This window comes from Erpetoichthys calabaricus, chromosome 4 (assembly GCF_900747795.2).
Source record: "Erpetoichthys calabaricus chromosome 4, fErpCal1.3, whole genome shotgun sequence".
Taxonomy (NCBI): domain Eukaryota; kingdom Metazoa; phylum Chordata; class Cladistia; order Polypteriformes; family Polypteridae; genus Erpetoichthys; species Erpetoichthys calabaricus.
Window position 1 is genome coordinate 41598203 of NC_041397.2, and position 27262 is coordinate 41625464.

Consider the following 27262-nt stretch of genomic DNA (forward strand, 5'->3'; position numbering starts at 1 on the left):
GACTACTACTTTTAGTAAGTACTAACCACTGCATACTGGGAACCCCCACAAGACCTACTGTTGTGGAGATGCTTTGACCCAGTCGGCTAGCCATCACAATTTGGCTTATTTCAAAGTTGCTTAGATCTTTAAATTTGCCCATTTTTCCTGCTTCCCACACATCACTTCAAGAACTGACTGTTCCCTTGCTGTCTAATATATGGTATCCTTTGACAGGTGAAATTATAAAGAGATAATCAATGTCATTCACTTCACCTCACAGTAGTTTTAATGCTGAGGGTGATCAGTGTATGTTGCTTTTGATCTAAACCTTCCAAAATACTGATCAACATGTTACATTCACTGGTCCTCCCTGCGTGGAGTTTGCATGTTCTCCCTGCGTCTGCATGGGTTTCCTCCCACAGTCCAAAGACATGCAGGTTAGGTGGACTGGCGATTCTAAATTGTCCCTAGTGTGTGCTTGGTGTGTGTGTGTGTCCTCCCTGTGGTGGGCTGCCTCCCTGCCCGGGGTTTGTTTCCTGCCTTGCGCCCTGTGTTGGCTTGGATTGGCTCCAGCAGACCCCCGTGACCCTGTAGTTAGGATATAGCGGGTTGGATAATGGATGGATGGATGTTACATTCAACCCTGATTGGAGCTACTATTTTTACAGGATGTGATACAAGGTGAAATTCCCATCATTTCTATTAATTACCTGACTGAATTCAAAAGAATAGTTTCCTGTAAAAGTGTGTTTTGCAGTGACCATCAACAAAAGCCAAGTCACTAGAAAAAGCAAGAATTGATCTACAACAGGAATTTTTCATTCATGGGCAATTGTATGTAGCATATTGAAGGGTAAGGTGCTCTAGTTAGTCAGTCAGGTCAGGGAGCACCCAGTGGTACAGTGTGTTGCTGCACCTACCACACAATGAAACAGCTCGGGATCCCGGTTGGCGACCACCAAGGCATACATACGGTCCAGGTATACCCTTCAGAAATGACCATCTATCTGCCACAGACAGGTGTTACATGGTCATCTTCTTGGCCTGGTCAAGCTGCTCGGATCCTGCGAGCTGGATCACCCTCAGGGAAATCGCCTCATTCTGAACTCCGTGGGCAACTGCTCATTCAACACAAAGTTAACCCAGCGCTATCCAAGGATTCTCCGAACAGACACAGTATTGAAAGAGTCCAGTGAACACATAATAATAAACCCTGGGGGAAAAAAAACAAGTGCTGTAAACAGAGAAGTACTCATTTACTTACATAGTATTTCTGATACAACCAATTATCCTTTGGCGCTATAACTGTGACCCATTGGGTTAGGAAATTTTCCAGGCAAGGCCATGTAACACAGTTAGTAGATAATAATAATAATGCATTATGTCAGAAGATGGAACTAAAACAGCAACCATTTGGTTTAAGGTTCAGAAACAAGGCTAGACTCCTTAGGATGGTGTCGCATGACAGTGATTTTGTACAATTACTAGTTTTGGTAGTAGCATTTCGGTGTACAGCTCCAGGGACCTACAGTAGCTTTTAGTCTTTGATGATTGCTTATGTTGTCTCTCTATGGAGTTTTAAATGTTGTCTTGGTGTATGACTGGGCATTTCTCCTGGTACTGATCAGGTTAGTCAGACTGTCTTATTGTGAATGACTGGACTGGCATCTCATCCAGGGTTTGTTCCTGTTGCCTATTTCAAAACAGAAAAAGCTAATTTTTAAAATGGTAATCTGGACAAGTATAAGAAGTAGGGCAAACTAATTGCCACTTCACTGGACTCACTCTAACAGAGTTGTCACAGACTGATGTTTTTGTGTTCACATCAGATTTATCATCCAGTCAGGGCCTCCACCCCCATTAAGGTGAATTAAGCATTTAACTAGAGTGCAGATTATAAGGGGGGGAACGCAGCTGCACTGGTTAGCTACCAAACAGTTGGTTGGCGCACTAATAAGCTTGGCCTAGGGAGCAAAATAACCTAGCGCCTGCACTACCCACAATCTAAAGATAAACAATTACGGTTTGACAACTAACGCTTACTGACTTAAGTAGCTCTTCTTGAACAGTCAGTGTGAGAGTGCCTTTGGATGGACTGGCTTTGTGCCTGATCTCCCAGTATACCCAAGGACTCCCCAAACTCATAGACAGATGTAGGATTTCTTGTAAATGAAAGAAAGATAAAGTATTCCAAACAGCAGCACATTCACTAGTAGCTCGCAGCACTTGGACCTGAACATGGAAACACCACATACTCCACAGACATGCAGTTAGACTGATTTTAGCACATAATAAGCAGGGTGTGATTGCTCCCTCAGAACAAAGGTCTACTGACATTCTATACGCTGACTTTTTGAAAAAGGTATGGCCACAAGTACGTTAGAGTGGCCAGCTGCACTGGCAGGTTTATAGCCGCTAGCACAAACCACAATTTACCTGTTTAATAACTAAAGCCGGCCGACACAACCCTACGCTTTGTGGGCGAGCAGAAAAGCCATGCCCACTAGTTTTTCCAGTCAAACCGTTAAATTAGAGGGTAGCTGTGAACTGGAACGCCATCAAAGCGGCCGGCCTTGACACGTTGTTCGGAATGCACCGCGGGGCTTCTGGCGTCATATACCGGCGGCGGGTGAAATTAACTTAACAACGTACACCATCATGCAAACCCACTCGTTCTTACTTTTCATTTAATCACACTATAAAACAAACACGCCGATCTATCCCATAGAAGTGCGCCCCGCGTCGCCCTCTCCCAGCCCTCCTCTCTGGACTTCAGCGCTGAGCCGCCCGCCGCCAGGCGCGTTCTGACAGAGAAGTTTTATTCATTCGTCCACGTGACTGTCGCGGAAATTGCCACATTGTAACTTTTTTTTTAATTGGCAGTACTTGATAGTAGAAGAGATGAGAAAAACAGCTTTGCGTCTACTTTTTAACTGCGCCGAGCTGTAAACAATGTGAAGACAAGACCGCCTTCAGCGGCAAGGGGTCGTGAGAACAAAGTGGACGCTGGGAGGCGCGGAATGTCGGGCTGCTTCTACGGGTCGAGAGCTTCGCAGTTTCGGGCAGCGTCCTCTCTTCTCGCACTGTTTGTGACACTTCAAGTGCCCCGTCGGCTCCTGGGAGAGTGGAAATCTTTGTGAATGAGTGTAATCGGCGCCATCGAAGCAGGACTCTCTTTGTAAATTGCGGTGCACGGCTACTTACTGTCACTTAAGGTGAGTTCGGGTCAGTAAAACCCCACAACATTCAAGGTTGCTTTTGTGATGAATTCTTTTAAGCAGATGGAGGGTTTACATCTAAGGAGATGTACCGATCTCTTCATGTGAAGTAAAGGACTTGGGAATTGTTTGGACCTCCTGCCCGTTAAGCACGGAAGGGCAGCGTCCGCATTTCTCAGAATAATGTTTCTCTTAAATCACAGGCACGTAGTGCAAGGTTGTCAGGCAGAAATTTGGAGGATCACATGGAAAATGTAATTTCTATACCACCGCGGTTGTGTAGCGGCTTTCACAAGGGATCTGCTACCGAAAGATGATCCAAATGGATTTAAGCTGCTGTTAGTACTACTTACCTGTTGTGTTATAGTGCCTTTCACAAAGTTGTATTGTGCTATTAGTGCTGAATACATTTTAACAGACACAAGAAAACATACAACCGTTTATTCCTTCACTATTTTATCCGTGTAATCAAGTTCAGGTCGAGCAGAAGAGGTCGATTTTAAGGCATGGACCATCTCCGGACGGGGCGCCAACTCACTTCGCTTAGCGCTTGTCATTGAATGGATGCAAGATACCTTTATTGTCACTGTACAATACAATGAAATATCATTTGGAGCAAACCTATAGATGCCTTTTAGATAAAAGCATATAAGAGTAGATAATAAACTAATTAAACATTAAACTATGAGAAGCACAGTTACAATTTATACACAGCCTCAGCACACATTTAATGAAGTGACAGACTTAATCGAAGCAGAGGACCTGTCTGTCATGGGGCAGACTGAAATGATGACATGTGAAGACACACCACACCACAGGGCGATCATGAAAACTTTACACTGATGATATTTGAACATAGGACCCAGGAGCACCCATCTTGAGTAAATGGACAGTAGATACATCATATCCGTTGTCACTAACATGTATTGGCAGAGATAGAAATTTATCTACACACACACACACACACACACACATATAGATAGATAGATAGATGGCATTACAAGTCAAGAGAAAATACAGTCAATACAGTTTCCTTGAGTAAACTATGGCATACAATGCATTTAACAAATAACATGAAAGCGTTGTACTTACAATGCTAAAATACATTTAAAGCATCACCACAAATATTCATCCAACTATTACCGAGCACACTTTTTTTTCCAATTCTGGCCCCTGATGCCAAAGCATGGACCAGCTGAAGTACAAGGCAGCAATAAATGGTGGACCCACAAGCCCATCCTTCACGGGATATGCTCACACACCAACAGCAACTCTCACAACAGCATATGAGCGTTGCATGATTTTAATAACATCATCTACCATTGTTCACAAGTCATACAGAACCTTTAGAGGCATTTATAATTTAGAGAATCACTTAAAAAATATGAGGAGCATGCAGTCGGTTGTATTTGCCTGCTGTCATGTAACAGCTTTCACATATATTGTAAAAGCATTTACTTTCAATGATGAAGTATGTTTCAAGCACCATGAAAAATCAGTATGGAATGGTCTGTATAGTACTTCTATGAGAATTAAAGCTGAAGATTTTACCATGCAGTACAACCACATTAACTTACATACAACAACATTCACAAATATTGGGGAAGCATTTTGCTTGCAAGGACTGAATATGTTTTAAACATCACAAATAAATAAAACAAAACAAAAACTCTTTTTCAGTAATATTTCCTTGATGTTTTATAGTGTCATTCATAGGTAATATGAAAGCATTTTTCAGATGAGGCAGAAAATACATTTGAAGCATCACTAATCAAGTGTAGAAATCTTATTATCAGTTTATCTACCTTATACGTTGTGTAGTATCAGAAGGGAAACATTATGCAACCATTATGCTTTGAGGCAGGGATAAATGTATAGTAAATGTCATGATAAAAATTGAGATTTTTTTTCTGGTCTGTCTGCCTGTTGTAATTTAGTCAATCCCTCTGTTTTTTAACCTTCTTTAACCAGCTTAGAGATGCAAGGAGAAAAAGCCTTCCTTAGCTTCAAGGTACTCTGGACAGAGCACCCTTAACTTTCAGAGCACACTCACTCATACTGGAAATGATTTAGAATTACCAGTAACCTAATGTGCATTACTTTGAGACAGCTGAGGAAATTGCCAGTGTCAAGGAGTAAAAAATAAACAGATATGATGAGAATATGCAAAGTCTGGTCGTGTAGTGCCTTTTACCAATAATGTGAGTGCCATTGCTAGAAATGCTGAAAATGTGCTTTAAATGCTGTATATCAAAGTTGAAGACTGATCTTTGAAGTCCTTGCTTAATAACATTTGATTTAAAATCAAATCATATCCTTTTTTGCTTTGCTTCATTATTATTTGAATGACTGGAAGTCTGACTGCTTCACTTCTGTCTTTGTGACATGGTGTTGTGTCGCATTTGGTATACAGTAGACCCCTGCAAAGTCGAGGTTCAGAATTCGCAGCCTCAGTCATTCACGGATTTTTCCTTAGAACCTATCTAATAATTGTTAGCGGAAACCGCAAATATCCTCCGCAATTTTTATGGCTTTTATCGTGGCAAGACTGCACTGTAGAGAGAAAAGGAAGCAATTGTAGAGGAAAACGCGGCTTGGGATGGTGAATGTAGCCAATAGAGTTTGAAACTGCAACTCCCAGCGGTCCCTGCAATGGCTCAGATTGGTCTTCTGCTGAGGGTGCTGGGGCTGTCGGGTTCAAAGGATGTCAGCGCGGCTTTTAAAAAGGGGGCCAGTGACCAAAAGCAAAAAAAGGTTTTGTAATTTGTTTTACAAGTTCCTGTCTGTCTGCCTTATGTTGGGTTACCTGTACTTATTCGTTTTGTCCTGGATCGTCTGGATTGTCTGCCGCCTGCCCGTGTACATGAGGACTGTAAGTGGATTCATGGCCATCCTACAAAGAAAGGAGCGCTCCTGAACCCGTCCACCCATCTTCACCATTTCAGGAACTAGCGGTACAGTAATCCCTCCTCGATTGCGGGGGTTGCGTTCCAGAACCCCCCGCGAAAGGTGAAAATCCACGAAGTAGAAACCATATGTTTATATGGTTATTTTTATATTGTCATGCTTGGGTCACAGATTTGCACAGAAACACAGGAGGTTGTAGAGAGACAGGAACTTTATTCAAACACTGCAAACAAACATTTGTCTCTTTTTCAAAAGTTTAAACTGTGCTCCATGACAAGACAGAGATGACAGTTCCGTCTCACAATTAAAAGAATGCAAACATATCTTCCTCTTCAAAGGAGTGTGCGTCAGAAGCAGAGAATGTCAGAGAGAGAGAGATAAAAGCAAACAAAAATCAATAGGGTTGTTTGGCTTTTAAGTATGCGAAGCACCGCCGGTACAATGTAAAGGTAGTCTTTCAGCATTTTTTAGAGGAGCGTCCGTATCCTCTAGGTCAGTGTGCGAACAGCCCCTCTGCGAACAGCCCCTCCGTCAGGAGCAGAGAATGTCAGAGAGAGAGAGAGAGAGACAGAGAAAAACAAACAAACAATCAAAAATCAATACGTGCCCTTCGAGCTTTTAAGTATGCGAGGCACCGTGCAGGAAGCATGTTGCTTGATAAACAGCTGCACAGAATGGAGCAACGTGAAGGTAATCTTTCAGCATTTTTAGACGAGCATCCGTATCGTCTAGGGGTGCGAACAGCCCCCCTGCTCACACCCCCTCCGTCAGGAGCAGAGAATGTCAGAGCGAGAAAGCAAACAATCATAAATCAATACGTGCTGTTTGATCTTTTAAGTATGCGAAGCACAGTGCGGGAAGCATATTGCTTGACAAATCAGCCATATGTAAGCCCAGCAAGAAAGAGAGCAATGTGAAGGTAATCTTTCATCGTTTATTGAGGAGCGGCCGTATCCTCTAGGGGTGCGAACAGCCCCCATGCTCACAATATATTTGAGGAGTTTTATTTAATACGTAATACGCGCTCTGGTTGGGTAGCTTCTCAGCCATCTGTCAATAGCGTCCCTTGTATGAAATCAACTGGGCAAACCAACTGAGGAAGTATGTACCAGAAATTAAAAGACCAATTGTCCACAGAAATCCGCGAACCAGCAAAAAATCCGCAATATATATTTAAATATGCTTACATATAAAATCCGCGATAGAGTGATGCCGTGAAGGTCGAAGCGCGATATAGCGAGGGATTACTGTATCTAGTTTACATCTTTACATTCCCATTCAATGTGCGGATCTCTGGACTATCTATTTTCATCATTACATTTCATCCGTTGCCGTTTTTCATGAACGTTTTTCATGATTTACTGTGTGTGTTTTGTTTGTGCTTTGTTGTATTTAATGTGTAATTGCCGTAAGCGGAACAGGGGTGGTATCGTTGTTTTCATTTATTTCATTTGTTTTCATTGCATTCTTTATTTGCTGTTTAATAACCGGTTTGCTTTGTTTTTGTCTGTTTGTGAGTGTGTGCGGGTTGGACCAAGGCAGGGTGCATCCCTGGAATCTCCACCATAAAAATATATAAATCGCTGTCTTCTTGACAGTGTGAATCTTAGCGGCACCGGACCGCTACAGCGTTATTCATTTCTCCTTGCTGCTGATTGACTGTGATGCATCCCCAGCTGAGTGTTCTTGTGTTTTCTGTTTTGTTCCTCTTAACCTTTAAATTGCCACAACCAGCTATAGTTGTTTCCCAGTGCCATTTGCAAGCACGCAGGAGCTGATCAGTCAGTGCCTTACACTCATTGAGCAGCCAGCTCATGACCACTGCCAGCCCCTTGTGAGCAGGGGGCTGAACGCACCCCTCGAAGACACTCCTCAAAAAACTCCTCTTAAAAAACGCTGATAAACTACCTTCACATTGCTCCCATACTTGTGGCTGCTCTGTCGCGTGATATGCTTCTCGTGCGACGCTATGCACACTTAAAAGTCTGAATAGCGCCTGACCTTTACGGCTGACTGCTTTGTTTCTCTCTCCTCCCCCAGACATCCTTTGCTCCTGTTGCGGGTCCCGCTCCCATTGTGCTCCCCTATGATGTTTGCCTATTCTTTAAACGAGAACTAACTGCATGCTGAGCTCGTTTTAATTCTGAAAGAGACATGTTTGTTTGAAGTGTTTGAATAAAGTTCCTGTCTCTACAATCTCCTGTGTTTCTGTGCAATTCTGTGACCCAAGCATGATGCCCTGCAGCACTGCAGCCTTACTGTCCCTGGCATTGAGCCGCTGCACTAGACTAGCCTGTCAGCGTCAGCATTTTCCTCTTTGTGCTTGCGTGCAGCCAACTCAAGTACAGTTGGCTCAGTGATTTACTGAATTTCATCCATTGTGTCAGTTGCACCTTGTGCATATTGTTACAGTTTTTTAGTTTTTTAAATAGTTTTTAGAGTTCATTAGCAGTGTGTAAAATGATTAGTGTTGCAGTAATTGTGATGCTGTTTGCATGAAAAAATTGTGTTCCATTAAAATTTCACTTTTTCTTTATGAATTCTGACGTTTACTTAAAGTGCAGCAAAAAAGTATTTGGCGTCCAGGGATGCATTAACCCCCAAGTATGTGGCAGTTTAAGGCTTAAAGCCCCAAGATGCCACCGAAACGCCCTGCACCTTCTAAGGCTTCTGGCAATGAAAGCGAGCTTGCATTAATTACAGTACATATAGCGGTAACATCTGTATTTTACATTCTAGCACTACAGGAGACATAGCAGTACAGTACTGTGCAGTATGCAGGTTTACTTTTACATTCTTTTTTTTAAGTAATGTATTAAGCTGAGTTTGAAATTAAATTAAAGTATTTTGGGTGAATATTTAGGGTTTAAACTATAAAAATAGGCATGTTTTTTTAACTACATCCAAAATTTGCAGTTTTTCACAATTTGCGGGTGCTCTATGAATGTAACCCCCGCGAATTTTGGGGGTGTACTGTAAACTGAGTTTTTGATATGACTTCTTATTGATGAAACATCCATCTCTCTTCCTCAACTGTTTTTCAACAATCTTTCAAAATTGTTAGAAATGTCTTGGCTAGTAAATGATTGGTCTGTATTACTTTTGTCATTTAGCTGGTTCACATCCAGTCCATGCTTATTTTATGTTCATATAGAAGGAGTGCATGCAGTATATTTATGGCTTAAGAAATGAACAATGCCAGTGTGCATTACTCTGTGGTATTATGCCATCAACAGTACATTAAATTATTAATTTAGTGAAGACTTTTTCCCTCTGAGGGTGGTATTTATACATGTGGTATTGCATATTTTGTATTTTTTTTCTTTTGTTTCTGTTCTTATTCTTTGAAAGCCTTCTGTGCATGTCTCCTGTCATTTGTTGTTTGGCCTTATTATTCAAACAATTAACAGAGTTATTTGGTTTGGTTTTTGTTAATAGTCATTCACGTCCATCTATGAGGGACTGGGTTTTAGATGTCTAGTAGTGAGCATCACATTATTTATACTACATCTTTTACTTTTTAATCTAATTTAATACTAAACCAGCACATAATTGATCACAAAATGAAGTATATCATTGTTGTAACAAAAGTGGCTTGGCTGAACCATCTCCATGCTAGAAAGCATTACACTTTATCACTAAAACCCACTATATACTTTTGTTTGGGCCTTTGGAACATACTTTTGTAACTGGATGTGTGTTTAAAAGGTGCCTGTGACATAATTTACAGTAGTACATAAAATGGAAAAACTGGAGGAATATGAGATGTGGTTGTAACATGGAGAAATTTGTACACAAAAGAGACAAAGTAACAAGAGCAAATGCTAATCATTATCCGTTTAACAAGAAGGCAAGAGACAAGGTAATGTATTAAAAGAAATGGAAACATCACAGTGTTAAAAATAAATCCAAGTAGCGGTAAATTGAAATGTGCCTGATTATAACATAGCATTCTCATATATGCTTAACCCGATTAAGGATTTTGTGAGGCCAGAGTCTGCCCAGGCAGCTTTGGGCACAAGACAATAGGTAGCCCCTCATAGGGACCACTTATGCAAATACCCACACTTTCATCCCATTGGGCTAATTCACAGCAATTAATTTTTCATGTACATCTTTGGGTTTGTAGGATGAAAGCCTGAGTTATGGTACCTGGAGAAAAAAAATACACGGTCATGGAGAGAAGGTGCAAACTGAACATTGAAAGGGATGACATGGGCATCTGTTGGGGAGTTGGGATTGGGTTGGGCTTCAAGTGCCTCCCTGGAAAATCATTTAATATTTTTTTCAGTATTGCTGTCTTAGCGTTAATGGATTTGATCTGGAATTAATGTGGCAAAACTATTAACCTCCTTAGCGTAACATTTTTTTACAAAAAACATGTAAAAATGTTACACTTTGTGGCTTGAAAAAATGACATTTTTATTAAATCTGGTCTTTCTATTGCAAAAAATGTGCAAAACACTAAAAGTACAAAGTCAGAAATGTAGAAATAATGATGCAAGTAATAATGATGAATAATAATAAAATGAGCAGCACACTGCTCATGTGTGAGTGATACAAGCATCACTTTCTGATTCACCAGAATAATTTTTGGTTTCTCTATCTGTTTCAATTTCACTGCCTGAAGACAGTCATCACTGCTGATGAGAGGCGTTTCTTACAGGACACCATAATGAAGCTAGGAGAAGACGCGTCTACACCGTTGCCTGGGTGACGCTTGGGCCTGACGCTTATGCAAGACACGCCTACACCATCGTCTGAGGCACTAATGCTGTTGGCACTTTTACAACCCGAGTAATCTTCGGGTCTTACGTGAGGAGCGTCTATACCGTTGCTCAGGTGACATTCCGAACTAAAGCTTTTAGCACTGTTTTTTACAGCCCGAGTAATGCTCGGTTTTAATGCTATGGAGGTTCATTACACTGTGTTTTCAACTTTTACTTTGCACATCAGGCCTTTACTACATAACTGTATGGCAAACCTTTGTGGTAATCACTCTAAAAATGACTCTGTTAAATTTGCATTCAAAGATCAGTATCCACATAGAAATCCTCATATTCTGAATCTTCATCCAAAAATAGTTAAAAAGTGTGTTTGCCAGCAAAAGATTTGAACTGTCCATCCAGGAATGATGAAAAGCGTATCACAGATTGTTGTGTCTTGGGTTTTGTTTTGTACTCTTGCTGTTTAAAAGAGTGCTTTTGATTTTTTGCTATTATTTTGCCCCATTTTTAAATGAAAAACTTCTGAATTAGAAACGCCACCATTCCCAACTCTTGACACTTTAAACAGTTACATTTGTAAATCGTTAAGTAACCATTGTTTTGAAATTTTATTTTGGTAACCATCATAACTAATCCAATCATTATACAGTATGTTTTAAATGTTCATTTATATCACAGTATACATCCAGTCCAGTGTAAAAAGAAAAGTATTTGGTTTTAGAAAGAAAATAAAATTGTGTTTACATTTCCACTGCAACTCCATATACACACTATTGATTTTATAACATATTTAACAAGAATGTAATTAGTGTTATAGATGCTTATACCAGACTGTACTAGAGGTGTTTCCTTTTGTGTGAGTATCTGAGTAATCTGGCCAATAACTAACTCCTGATGGCACTGAGGTTTCTCTAAGTTAATACAGATACAATGAAAGCACAACTACAGTATTCATTTGGTTTCGACTCCTTTTTCACATATAGATGCCAGACTTTGGCCTTGTGAAAGTACATCGACTTTTCTTGGTATTCAATGAACTGTTCTTACTCTTATAACTTTACATGTAACAGTTTGTGAAGTGGAAAAGTCGTAAAAAATATGAAAACTTGGCTGTGCACATGTACATTACATGCATGTTTAGTTGGGCATGCATGATGTGTTTACCTAACTAATATTTCTGAACATATACATATAGAATAACTTTTAAAGTAATTAATAAGTTTGGACAAAAGAAGTGCTGACAACCACTGTTCAAGCAACAGTGATTTAACCGTCATAATCAAGGTGGGATTAAGACTCTCGCTTCACTGTGTCTACCAAGTATAACCCTACCAGGCACTCTCATTTTCTCATAAATTCTGAACATCACAATACCAAATAATAAATTGGTACAGAAACTGAAGAAGATAAAGTTCAAACTCATCTGTTCAGGAAGGCTTTTAGCTCTACCTGACTTTATTACCCTTTTTCAGTTTACCTCTATGTCTAGATGCTCATGTAACCTGTGTGTGTGTGCTATGCCATCAATTATGTTGTCTGCTAGGCTTTTCTCTGAATTACTCTTCTTTATTTATTTATTTGGTTTAGTACAATGCTATATACTGTATACCCTGCCGTTCTTTCTTAAACTCTGTGAGCATGGGACAGGCGCTATATAAATAAAATTTATTATTATTATTATTAAAGGTCAAGAACATTATATCAGGTCAATTTCACCTTTCTTTTTTGTTCGTTTTGCTGGAATTCAACTTTAGTTCTACTATTGCAGTTCATGAACATTAAATAAACATTTTTAAAGACTTCTGCCACTTTGTGGTTAAAAATTGATATATAACTGAGTGTTTTGACTTTTGAGGCCAGATAAAGTAAAAGGCTGGAAAGAGATCCTTTGTTCGGGTTTGCGTTGTTTCGTGCGTCATTTCTCCTGTAGTTGCCTCGCTGTCAGCCACATCGTTGGCAGTCCATGTCTGTCGGCGACTCCTTAGAACTGGACTGACTATACATTGAGGCTAATGCTTTTAAAAGCGGAGATACCAGCCCTCTCCTGACTCTCTGACATTCTCATTAGTCTCAACTAAAGTATTTGTGGCTTGTTTAAAGTACTTGTTCAAATCATTATTTTATTTACTTTTTATATGTCTGGTACCATTTTCAGAACAACAGGGTCTTTTGTTTCTATCTATCTATCTCTCTCTTTCTTTTTTATTTACTTTTCTTTTTGCTGCCCCACTGGGCTGTTTTTCTCTTTTTGTGACACTATAAAACATCAAAATGACAATCTCATAAGAGGGATATATGATACACTTGCTCTGATCATGCTCCATTCATGTCAACCATCCAGGACTCATACTTACCTTTTAAGAGCTTTTTGTTTATGTCTGATTGGATAGGTTTATAATTATGGGAATCAAAATAGAGAAGGGGAGTATGCTGGATAGCGAATGCCACCATATTGAAATTCCTGTTGTTAGGTATTTTTTCTCTTGCATATGCTAAGGTGTTCTTTTGAGCAGGGCCAAAGGGTGCTCAACCAAGTCACCCTGATAGTGGATTCAGCCACCCATATTATAGTCTTCTCTATTCAACCTCACAATCTTAGACTTTACCTGTTTATTTGAATATAATACTACAAACTGAAAGTTAATTTGAAAAAAAATTAAAAAAAATTTTTTTTAAATAAAAAAAAATTAGATGTCATTTCAGGTTATTTTCTAATATTGTTCTTTAATATCAACCACATATACTGTTATGGAGATTCCTTAATTTTGTGGTTCATGGAAATTTTGCATCACCCCCTCTGAAATTTTCTGCAGATGCCCATAAGGGATAAATGTAAGATTTGAACTCTGCCCTGTCTTACTCTAAACACACATTAAAACAATTTTGCGATTTAGTCCAGCAAGCTTGCCAATTGTATTCACACAATTTCTACAAAATACTGTAGCATCAACTTGAAATTTGAAGGTCTTTAAAGTCCTACTGTCTACCACACTGCTTGGTAGTTTATTCACTGTGTCTAATGTTCTTGTTTGGAGAGAAAGCTTCTAAAGTCTGTGCTAAATTTTTCTTTGACAACTTCCCATGTGTATTTCTCAATTTGTTTTTTTAACTGAAGAATTCATTTTAAAGTAACAGTTGGGATCCATAATACTAATTCCTTTCATAATTTTAAACACTTCAGTCTTGTCTGTTGTTAAGCTTTGTTTGCTTAAACTCAAAAGGTGTAACTCCTTTAATCTTTCCTCACCACGCATACCTCTCAGACTTAGAATCAGCTTAGTCACTCTTTTCTGGACTTTCCCTAGTGGTGTTATATCTTTTTGTAACACGGTGATGAAAATTGTACTCCAGTTGAGACCTCACTAGTGTGTTATACAGTATATCTTGAGCATAACCTCATTTGTCTTCTACTCCACACGTTGTGCTATATAACTTTACATCCCATTAGACTTATAATTGGCTTCTGTATTTTAATGAAAATAAGACAGAGGTTATAGTTTTTGGTCCTGGGGGCACCAGTGGGTCTATTTCTACTTCTGCTCCTGTGGATTTGGGTCCCCTTGCACAATATGGTATGCCTGTTATTACAAATTTGGGTTTTAGGATAGATGATGATATTAGACTGGACGGTCAGATCAGTGCGGTGGTGAAATCTGTTTTTTTTCAGCTAAGACGTTTGGCGAAGATAAAAAACATTCTTTCCAAAGATCAATTTACAACAGTAATCCACGCCTTCATTACAACCCGATTGGACTATTGTAATTCGTTGTATGTTGGTGTTAGCCAGTCAACCCTGTCTCGGCTGCAGCTGGTGCAAAATGCTGCTACACGCCTTTTAACTGGCACGCGAAAGAATGAGCACATCACACCTGTATTATCCTCACTGCACTGGCTGCCTGTTCTGTTTAGAGTTCGTTTTAAGATTCTTTTATTTGTTTTTAAGTCCTTAAATGGGCTTGCTCCGCCCTACCTCGCTGAGATGCTGCATATGCACTCTCCTTCCCGCTCACTCAGATCAGCTGGTCAGCTGCTTCTGGATGTGCCTAGGACTCAGCGAAAGCTCAGGGGGGATAGGGCTTTTTCCGTTGTGGCTCCAAGGCTCTGGAATTCACTGCCGATCCACATTAGACAGGCCTCCTCACTGCCCATTTTTAAGTCTGCTCTTAAGACTTACCTTTTTGGTTTGGCATTTGATCCTGTGTGAGCAATTGATTTTACTCTGTTTTAACTCTGTTTAGTTGTTTTTACTATGTTTTAATTAGTTTTATTTATTGTATTTTATTTACTTATTTATTATTTTGTTTTTATTTAAAATTTATTTTAGTCTATGTTCAGCACTTTGGTCAGCGGCTGTTGTATATAAAGTGCTTTATAAATAAAGTTGACTTGACCTGACTTGACTTGACTTCTGTATGCTGTCTGAAAGTAGACAATGTTGAGTCCACTGTGATGCTTAAGTCCTTCTCAAAAGGTGTGGTTTCAAGTATTCAAAACTCCATTGTGTTTTCAGATCCAAAATGTTTACTTACTACATGTAATACTTTACATGTAGTTTAGCATTCTTAATTGGTTAAATCGCTGCGGGTGTCCTTGAGGTGTGTGGATAATTGTGTAGCAAGCGATGTCATTTTCTGAAGCAATTTGTGGCTAAGAGAAAGCTGACTTATGCTGTTGCAGCAATGGTAAATGTATTAATAACTACAGGTGATTATAAGTCACAGTTTTAGTCAAGTACCCTTTGCTTTAAAATTTGTGGTGTGTTTTCTTCTGTGCACTTAAAGTTGGTCTTGTGGTCATCTAATAATTATAATAATAATAATTCATTACTTTTATATAGAGCTTTTCTCAGTACTCAAAGCGCTATCCACACAGGGAGGAACCGGGAAGTGAACCCACAATCTTCCACAGTCTCCTTACTGCAAAGCAGCAGCACTACCATAATACATTTTGCTTTTCTTATAGTAGTAGTCCCAGTGGTTGAAGTTGCCATTTTTTGTGAAGGCAGTCTAAACCTAATGGCCTTGTTTTAGGGTATGCTGGTAGAATAAATGTAAAATGAATTTAGTTCCTTTTATTGAATGCTATCATGTTAAACACTGGCCCCTAATAGACTCAAGTATTAAAGAAATGCAGGAATACAGTGCTGATCTTTACATAGCATAACATCACATTGTCAAGCCTCATTAATGTTCTGTCACAATTGGAACAATGGTAAATACATTCGGAAAGAGACATGGCCATAAAAAAAAAAAAAACAATAGAAAAAAGGCAGGCATAAGTTGGGACCATATGTCAAAAAGAATACCAAGGGTATCTAATCCAAAACAAAGCCAGAACTTGTAGCAGGAAGCATTCAGATGTCTTAACCCTAATTAATGTTTTCACGCGCCTTAATACTGTGAAACGTTATTGTTATTAATCCATAAGCTTAGTTGAAGATATACATGTGCAAATTTTATATTGCTAATAAATCCAAAATGAATGCCTTTCAGAATACAATAGGAAAACTAATCCAGAAAAAATCCCATCTAACATTGGCATAATATGTTACCCTTATATGGAAAATACCAAGTGTAGAATTTGAATCTAGGAAGCCAGATCTGTGAGATAGCAGCATTATTCACTACATCACCATGCTACCATGCTGATCTTTTATTTATGTATAATTAATGTCTTTGAAGTCTGGTTGTGTGTGAAATGCTTTGGTTTAATCTTTGTTTTTACAAGAGTAAGCACAGAGCTACTCTGTGGTGTTGGCCAGCATGTTCAGGAAATATGGGAGTGTCAGTCTTATGGTAATGTCCTAGTAAAACCACCTCTACTGCAGTAGAGAAAAATTATCATATGTAAATTTTGTTGTCATTTACTTTGCATTTTCACCTATATAATGTAATAATTATACTGTTTATGCTAGTGGCTAGCAAATATACGCCTGGCTCCCAAGACTACCTAAAACATTTCTTTGATGGTGCTCTTAGGAATGACTTATTGACATCTCTTTAGATGTAATCCTGAGTCCATTAATTTTCTGAATTTGCTTAATAACCAATCTTTTATCAGCACATTTCTTTGCTGTACCAATGTCATGATAGTGAGCTTCTTAATATAATGGCATGAGTTTTTGCTATTTTCTAATATAAGTGTGAAAACACCCATCTTAAGAATCTACTCTTTACACAAGAGCGAAATGCAGTAGACTGCATATATTTTTCCTGTCCGTTTTAACACTTGTATTAAAAGGACTGGAATAGCAGCGCTAGTTAGATCCTTTTCTTGGCTGTCCTTAGACTGACATAATGATCCCTTGTATGTCTTTCAATGGAGCAGCTAATTGTATGTAGGTCTAGTAGTGTTAATCTTTTCCGTTGTTATTATGGCAGATCTTGTTTTCTTCTAGCTGCATAACTGAACACTCCTTTGTACAGAGCCTTGAGTTAAGCAGTTGGCAGTGTGCACATAAGGGACATTTCAAATGAATACAGGTGGCCTCTTTGTTACAGCATGGCAAGTATCCGTTGCTTTGATGTGTACTTTTGGTGACATTAAAGAATGTTTCTTAGGAGTGTGCCAATATACGGGCGGGATGTGAAACAAGCATTCAGCTAACAGCAGTGTGCCTAGACTTAAAATTTTTGCAATCCGTTATTGATATCCAATAATTTATTTTCTCCAATTTTCACAAAACGATCAAGTAGTCAAATTAATGGCTAGAATTTAACACACATATTTGGGGAGCCTGAAAGAAAATCTCTAATAGTGTTTTTTTAAACACATCAGATAAACTAAAGGGGTATTTTGTATTTAGCATCACACATATTGTTGCAGAGTTTAGAACTGACAAAACAGTCCTTCAGTAAATCTCTTGAATTGGATCAGGATCTTTAAAACCTAAACAACATGGACACTGTTATGTAAGACATTTTAACATTTAATCTCTTATGTTAATTGCTGTTTGGTCTTGCTAATTCCTGTTTTTAGATATTGAATAATCCAAGTTTTAAAAAGAGATATCTGTAGTTAATTATTTGGTAATGAAAATGTAAATAGTGATCAGTTTTATTTAGTTAATACTAATATTTTTAATCTTGACGTAAGTAATGCAATATATGAGGGATATTGAATTGGGTCTTTTAACAATCTAGAGGAACACTATTGAATTAAGCAAGTGTGTAAAAATAATTAATATTAATTATAAAATAATTGATAAATGTTTCAGTTTTCACGTCTATTTGAATGTTAATATCGTCTTTCAAAATGACATGATCAAAATGTATATCTTAGTAAGATTAAAGGCTGCCTAATGTAGTCACGGACATAAAATATGGCCCAGGTAGTCTGTAAATTAGTACTATAAATCTGCCAAATTCAACTTTAATATTTCAAGTAGTTTAAAGATGCAATTTAGATAAATCTTTAGAAGTGGTATGCAGCTCATTACACAGAATTATTCCAGGGTCACCTCAATGTTTAGTATCTCTTGCTACATGGAAGAATGTAAAACCATTTGGTGCTGCCTCAACTAAGGGAATAGTATGACAGAGACAGAGGTTAGTAGAATATTGTTCACAAAAGCAGCCTTGTTTCCGAGTGAGTGACAGTTTAGCAAACAGAATTTCTGACTGTAAACATGTTTTATACTTTATTATGTTAATGTGAATTTTGTTAGAAATACAGGTGTTCTCATAGAGGATTTAATTTTAATTGTATTTTATAATTATACTGTCTGTTTTTTTAAGGTGCCCCACAACAGGCATTTTGTTGAAATACTCTTGAAGATGTTATTTAAGGAATAAAATACAGCCTGTGGAATTAGACATCAAGGCTACTAGCTAGTTCAGAGGTGTCCAACTCCAATCCTGGAGGCCTACAGTGTCTGCAGGTTTTTATTCTAATTATTTTCCTAATTATTATCCATTTTTTGCTGCTAATTAGCTTGTTTGCCTTAATTTTAATTAACTTTCTATTTTAAGACTCAGACCTCTTAATTCTTTTTTCCTTAATTACCAGTCAAACAATATTGACACACAAAATGAGCTAACACATAACCAGCTGGTGTGTCCATCATACCATATCTTAAAATAAAGAAAGGAGAAATTCTCATAAATGTTGATCTGCTGAGGTCCTCAAAACATTTTGATGATGGTTTTAGAAAAATGAAAATTAGCAGTTTTTGGAAATGTCAGCTGTGGCAGAATGATGGCATGGAATTAAATGATGGGTTTAATTAACAATAAGATTTGGCTTCCAATTAAGAAACTGGTGGGAGTGAAATTGGTTGGAGTTTGAGGCCCCAGCTTACTGTAGCTGGTCATCTATTGGCACACTTCTCATCTCCTTTTTGTTTGGCTGCCGTTTAAGGAAAAATGAAGCAATTAAGAGGTCTGAGTTTTAAAAAACACAATTGAAATAAAGAGAAAAGAAGTCAATTAACAGCAGAAATTAGTCACGATAAAGAAAATCACAGGAAGGAAAAACGCTCCCCAGGATTAGAGTTGGACACCCCTGAACTAGATGGTTCTCTTATTATTTGGCCAGGCATTTTTTGTATCCATTTCTTGGATTAAATTATAAGATCCTTTCTTGTTAGTGCGTAGACTGTGTCTCTTGCAAATGTGAGGCCTTTGCCAAAAATCAGCAAAATTATTAACATAAGCTGTGCTTTTATTTGTACACCAGGTCTATAATCAACAGTTGAGGGAAAGCAAACTGCTATAGACTACATTCCTTCTGTATAATTTTGGTTAGGAGAAACAGTTATGCACAAGCACATATTGAAAATTAAATAGTTAAAGAGTCGTATCTTATATGCAAACTTGTAGGCACTGAAAAAAGTCACATCAGCACAAAAGTGGTCATGCTCGTGTGTAGTGATTCACAACACAGTTATGTATTTTTCATTTGCTTGTTGCTTAGTTATTTGCAACTTAGCTTGCCATGCTGGGACATAGAAAACAAAAATTACTCACAGAAACTTTCAAAATAGACTACATTTCTGCTATCCCAGCACAGCCTTCTTCTAAGAATGAAAATGAAGCAGTATCTAGTTGACACAGAAGAAGTTAAGAGGAAACCTGTAGGCAGAAAAAGAAAAGATGGAGTCTCCACCTAAAATAACTAAAGTTTAAAGAGCAGCCTAAAAAGAATATTCAGAGCCACATTCTTACATTAGAAGTAAGAGAATCTCAACATGCCGCAAAGCAGCTGAATGTAAAATATTAAATCTCAGCCTTTGTTCTGTGCACATTTGTACTTTGATTTATCTATTTTGTCATGCCACCTATCTGCTTGATCTGCCCTTCTATGGAGAAACACAGCTGATTGAAAGTTCAGCCTTCAGTACAAAATGTCAAATTCCTCATTTAAAATGTTTGCACCTTAATATGAGAATCAATAAAAAAAAACTGATGAGCTAATGATAACAATACTGCCTTGGGACTTGGGTATTTGAATTATAAGTCTAGGCTAAATGAAAATGAGAAAATTATCATATTAGTTGCTACATACCCTTTAGGAAAAATAGATATAATAGCACTCGTCTTCCTGTAATACCATATGTCAAAAGTAATATTCAGACTCAAATTATCGAATTGAAGAATGGAACATTTCAGAATCATCATGGGTCAGGTTAGAAAAAACGAAGTCTAGAGATTCGGGCACTAAATTAAACAGTATGTATATTATTTAATCAAATTAAGCAAGTGCAAAATAGAATTGAGGTGATCCTGAATGATTTCAACATTCCAAAACATTGATTGAGAAGCCCTAGGAAATGTAAAAAGAGAAACTGAAATGATCCTGTGGCCAATGACTGTTTCCTCATATAGCTCAACTTAAGTCCAGTAATAGGGTAATGTCTGTTGTGATGAAAATAGGACTCCAAAACAACAAAAAAGAGTTGGGGACCATCCCCGTATAATGTCCAAAGGACAATGAAAGTAAAAAGGAAAGAATTCGGATCAAAGTACTTTACAGTAATTGAACAATGTACATGAGAAAAGATGGCGTTTTTTATACAGGGAAAAATGGCGGATGGAAATGAGTTGGCAGGAGATGATGTCATGGCTGTCAGACGGAAGTGACGTCATCTTTGGAAGCTGGAAGTAATGTGGTGCCGGAGGTGAGGTCATCGGATTGGAACTGGAAGTGACATGTCGAAAGTGCTGGAAGTGACGTTGTAGTGAGGGTGTCAGCAGTGACGTTGTCCTTGGGAGTCAGAGGTGGAAGTGATGATTGGACGCCATCTTGGGAACCTGGAAGTATGGAAGATACTTTATATATCTTCTTTTTGTCTGATAAGAGAGAGAGAGAGAGAGAGAGAGAGAGAGAGAGGCGTTAGTACCGTATATCAACCCCCTGTCTCGCGATATTTCACTCACCTCTGGGCTTGTTTACTGCCTCCTAAGCGTGCTTGTGTGACACTGTATAGACCCTTTTCATAATAATAAAACATAATAAGAGAAACAAAGCTATTGATCCTTTAAGCAGCATGGTTAAATTTGAAGTTATTTTTGAAAACACATACAAATGCTAAAAGAACATAATTTTTGGAATGCAAAGCTTTTGGATATTAGGAAACATCTAGAACATGCTGGGAACATGAGGACAATGCAAATATAAATAAGAGTTGGTGTTGCAGATACATTGTAAACCAGGCCAAAAGTATTATTATATTCTAAAAACAAATACAATATAAAGGCCAAAGAAATTTCATGAATTAATGAATCCTTTTTAATAAAACCCCTGTGTGTGTCCAGTGTCCGTGTGTGTGTGTCTTCTGGTGAGGTGCGCATACGCGGGGCACGGTGCAATGCTTCAAAGGCCGCCTGACGCGTCACACAAGACAGAGAGGGCGGGACCTATAAAATGTCGCGCAGCAGATCCAATCGGATTTCGGTAAATGAGGTAAGACCTAAAACAGAAAACACGAAAAATCCAATCGGGTACTGAGACGCGGAGACCAGCTTCCCCATTGTTGTGCAAGTGTTCACTCAGAGGATGTCAGATTTGCGATTAAGAAGCTTGGCCTGGTAAAGTGTAAAGTAAAAGTAGATTTATTTTCGCGCACATTACATCAGTTGCTGGGGAGAATCTGCTGATTGCCCACTGTTGTGACAGAAAATTAAACGCATATTACGGACAGCAAAGCCAGTATTACTGTCAGAGAAAATTACAGGCATTTTGTGGAAAAAATTTAATGAGGTAACAGGTCCCTTGCCTTTTAATATAGACTGTTCCTACTAATTTTTATGGACTACTGTTCTAGCGCCCATTATTGTAACGGGCTTAATGTCTAGTTAATATAGAAAAAATAAGAATAGAATGATCACTCTACATAAAAATTTAAAAAGAACCAAAAATTCAGACTTGAAGGAATACCAGAAACTGCAGCGAGATATGAAAAGATTTCTGAAACCTTAAAAAATAAATTGGAAAAGAATTGCCATTGAAGATAAGATGAGACATAACATTGAGTATTAAACTTGGGTTGCTGGAATTAAAAGTGGCAAGTTCTGTTTCCAAGCTAAGTTTTGAAGTTAGATCTCTGTTAGCCAGTAGCCAATCAGGCTGCTCACTCTGGAAGAACTGGAAGAACTTCTTTCACAAAAGCAAATTTTCTCGCAGCCTTGTGGTGCCCACCCCTTCATTTTCGCTTGCTGCTCCCCTGAGAGAACCTGGATCATGGCACCATTTGTTTCTACTGAAAAAGTCTCTCAAGCAGTTGACCCTCCTCCCCCATTTGGCAGCGATGAGGATGGAATATAGACAACTTGATTTACAAGCAGCTAGTTCTACCGCTGAGTTAAAGGGATGTGTGCCTTCATAATACTGTGTTTGCTTATATGCTGCTGGATGTGCTATCTGGCTCATGCTCAGGTGATTCCCATCTTCATTAAATGTTTTAGTCCACATCTTCTGAAGGCTGTGCTGGCCCGACCCGACCTAAGCCAGAAGGTTATTCCACTGCACCTGTCACTTCTAAACTGCTGCCATTGCAACACATTCCCTTTCTTCTGTCCCACTATACTACAGATCCTCTCGCTCTGCTGCCCTCTAATGCCCAGGATCATGGGTTTTCAGTGTCCTTTATAGCCATTGTCCTGGAAAGCTCCAGCCTTCACTGGCAGGCACTTCACCTTCCATTCTTTGTCTAGACACTCATCAATCATGGGCTGTTATATATGCGATGTTTCCTCGAGAAGAACTACTCCATAATTTTCCCGCTGGACCATCAGTTCCATCATAATGATTGTCCTTGTTGTTTTAGACTAGATTAATAAAACTCACCTCAATGATATATTGACTGATGAGTTGCTGTCAGCTATTCTGTCTCAGTTCTGTGTCTATGGGTGTCCCTAGCAGGCTACTCTTGCTGTTTTTAAGAGTCTTTTCTTTACTCCTAATAAACTGGATATGCCTTGGTTCCTTCTGCATTTTCTTGCATTTCCCTTCTGTTTCCTTCCAACACTGCATCAATTATGCTAACACCCTGTTTTGCTTCCGTTGTTATCTCCTCTCAAAAAATGAGGCCCTGCATGACAAAAAGTTGTGATCCAAACTGGCTAGTCTCCCACAAAAAATACAACTCAGTTCTTCCTTCAGCCACCAGGTAATAAGGTTTGTGTGATTTAGGAGTATGTCTTAGTCACTTTGCAGGAGAAACTGTAACGGCTGATCTTGTCTGCTCATAAAATCCTCCTTTCTTTGCTTTCTTCTCACTGTGTCCACTTCCCTTGCTGAATCATTTACTACAGATTTTTCTGTCCATTTCTCCTTTACCACATGCCACATTTCTGTTTTAATCATCACTCTCCTCTCTGCTGGTTTGGCCTTTACTATGCCTCGACTTGGAATACTACAAACAACCATTGGTCCTGTGCAGCACCAACAACGGCCTGGTGTTATAATCTGGCCACTGCCTCCTTGGCTGCTGCATCAGCTGCCCATTTCATTTGACTTCAGATTTCAATTCCAATTGATCTCACTTGGTGATATTAGTAGTTATACAATAATAGCATTTACTTCACCTTGGTCATCTCTATAATCATACAGTGGTAAGAGTTTTGTGTAGCCTTCCTATTGGTATGTTATCTGTCTTGATTTTATAATTATTGCAGATGCAAACTGACATGCTTTTTGCTGCAATGTCCTCAACATATGATTAGCATTGTTGTTCTTAATGGCCAATTTAGGTCAAAACTGTTCTAATGAACATAAATATCTGAGGTAAAAAAGGCTGAAATTATGTTATGACTCTGTATACTAATTAATTGTGCAACAGAGAGTGGTGACATTTCATATTAGTTAGCATATGTAAGAACAAATTCCACAGTACTCTGTACATGTGGCAATATTGACTATATGAACCCATAAACCAATAACTAGGGCAGTGAAATGAATTGGTAGTTTTATTTCTGTGCTGTAGAGATTAATATTGTTAATGGTCTTTCGTATCACTAGTCATCTTTTATGGACTCCACTGATTTTCCTCTCCATTGACTCAAATGTTGACATGGGGAATTTGTAATCTACTAGAAGAGCTTTGGCATGACACCACACGGGTGACACCAGGCTTTATATTTTCCTACAATGCTGCCCTTGTCCACCCTTTTTAAGTGATCTTCTGCCTGCCCCACTATCTTCTTTATAGCTGTCCTGCCATTAATTGTGTTGGTAAACCAGCAAGTCTGAGCTGGGTCTTATTGTCCACTCATCCTTCCTTTAGATCCATACTTCTTGGGTTGCTTGGCCACACAAAAATCCTCTCTGTCTTCTTCAGCATCCACTTTGCTTCTGTGACTGATCATGTTGTAATGGTCTTGTCTTTCATAAATTCTAATATTGGTGATTAATCTTCCTGCATACATTACTATGTGACCCTGAGTAAGTCACTTAAATTGCAATTGCTCCAATTGTAAAGAAATTATATAAAACAATTACATAGTGTCATAAAGTTCATAAAGTATTATGATTTTTGGCTTTGTCTATCTTTGCATATATTTGAAGTAATCTATTTACTTTTTATAGTTATTGTTTATTTTTTAACATTATGAAGCAGATGCCATCTGCCATGATTTCATGGTTGTGTTTCATGGCTGTTGCCACATTCTTTATGATGATGGTGCCTGTTGCTAAGGCATCATGCAAACTTTATTAGAGAGAGTGGTGTGCTAGTCCTGACATTCTATCATTGGTTAACCTTGAGAACAAACTTATTAGTCAGGTAAAAAATTGTCTAAGAACTGTCTGGCTTTCTTGCTATTTTGACCATGATTGTCTTTTGACTATGTTTCTGCTTTAGTCCCTAATTTTTTTAATCTCTCAGTCATTATGTCTTCCTCTTTTATTTGGAGACATTCAAAACACTAAGATGGCTTGGTGTTTCATTCAAGTTTAGTTCCAGACTTATATCTATTGTGGGTCTGATGTCAATCATAAGCAGGGATTGAACCTTCAGCATTGAGGTTTAAAATCCAATGTTTTAGCTCGTACACCGGGCCAATATAGATTTCCCAACAAACCTGGCATGTATATCTTTGGCATGTAACAGGAAAAACTGAATTCCCAGAGAAATGTGCAGACACTGGGTAATATACAAACTCCCTTTCTTTGATGGGATTCAAATCCAGGACTCCTTAACTGTGAGGCAGTATTAATCTAAATCCATGCTGCAGGCTGAAATAGGAAATTAGTAATATATGTTAGATTTTGGTAAAGCCAATGTCATATTATGTGACTTTTTGTAGGGTATGTCAGACTTGTCAATCACAGACACTGATCTTTTTGCTGCACCATGTCAAATTATGTGGCAGAAAATCGCACCACATGTCACATTTATAGACTGAGGGTCAATCTTCCAGCACATTCGTGCCGACTCTGTATGAAGAGTTAATAGCTGTGGTGTGTTTAGCCACATTCTTGGTGATTTCTTTCTTTTTTCCATTTTGTTTTAGTACATAAAACACAAGACATCACTTGAGCTTCTCTTCTGTTTGGGAGGTTCAAAACACACCTCTTCCTTATTGTTTGTTGTTATAATCTTGGCATTATACTTCCAGCTGAATGCTCATTGGTTCTCAACTCTCACATGCAAAGAACCCTTCCCCACAACACAAGACAAAATCAAACCTAGTTGATTTTATCCTAGCCAGTTACAGACTAGCTAGTCTTAGAGTTTGGATTTGTCACATTAGACGATAATTTAACAAGAGTGCACTGCGGACTGCCTCCAATTGGCTAACATTATGCAAATGAACGCTTAGACTGAAAATCACTTGAAAAATCATCTAATGTGACATACCTTTAAACTGCATTGAATAAAACTAAAATTAATAGTGGTTTTACATTATTTGAAAATGCTGAAGAATAACAATAGTTGCTTCACTGAGATCACTGTTGGAGGTTCTGCTTTATGTTGAGGTAGCAACATGGCTTCATTATTAACTAGATAAGTGCACGCCATTGGAATACCTGGATCTAATTACTATGAAAGGTATTACCTTCATTTGGACACAGTTGGTGTACACTTAGGTTTTCAAATATTATTTTTGCATGGCCTAGTTTTTATTGAATATATAATGCTCAAGTAAAATCTGTTCATGTGTTGTTTGCCATTGGAAGTTATATTTGTTTAATTTTATGACTTGTTGAGTCACTACATATCGCTGCCTGAATTTGTTTTTCATTTTTCTAAGGTAATGAATTTGACATTTTTAGATTAAGATGACAAATGTGCTTATCTTATCAGTGGCTTCAATTTCCAAGTGAAATATAAAGTGCAATATAAATAAAATTTATTATTATTATTTATTATTAATTATTTTAGCTGAGCACATGGTGTTATCTGTTTTGACTAAATGTTAAGTCAGTTGTACTTTGGTGTGTGCTTTTTGTTTTTCCAGAGTACAGTTCAGTTAAATTACATTTCATTACATTTCCTTCTATTCTTCATGATAGCTCTGTAGCTGTGCTGTGAAGAAAATAACAGTTATTTGCTGCTACATAATACTGTATATCAGAATAAACAGAAGTTTTCTGATCTCTGTGTGTCAGCAACCACGTTTTTAATAATTAGCAGTGATTAAAAGTTCTTATGGTTCCTTTAACAAAAATGCAAACACTATAAAGTATGGAGAATTCTCATACTGCTTATCAGCAATGCATTAAAGAATGTACAATAGGACTTCATTGGCAGCTGTTGGTTATGAAACTCAAAAAGCTTGAATGTTCATGCTTTAATCTGCTTTAAAGTAATTGGTAATTTTTAGGTTCATCTACTGAATACTCAATCTCAGTATAATGCTTGTGGCATTAGTGCCACTGTTGCATTGCCAGTCAACTATTCTTGCCCTAAGAAAGTACTATGTACAGCAGTGTTGGTAGCTTGGAATTAACGGTGAACCAATATCATATTATGCTTTCTGCTGTGTA

At 38.2% G+C, this 27262-nt stretch overlaps 1 protein-coding gene across 1 annotated transcript in view; it reads left to right on the forward strand.

Moving 5' to 3' along the window:
- The first annotated feature begins 2679 nt into the window (after positions 1–2679).
- The window catches only part of LOC114649973 (arf-GAP with Rho-GAP domain, ANK repeat and PH domain-containing protein 1), a 365104-nt gene continuing 340521 nt past the window's right edge, over positions 2680–27262 (forward strand). Inside the window, exon 1 of the mRNA XM_051926528.1 lies at positions 2680–3197. The gene's annotated coding sequence lies outside the window, so the exon portion shown is untranslated. The remainder of the gene's footprint in view (positions 3198–27262) is intronic.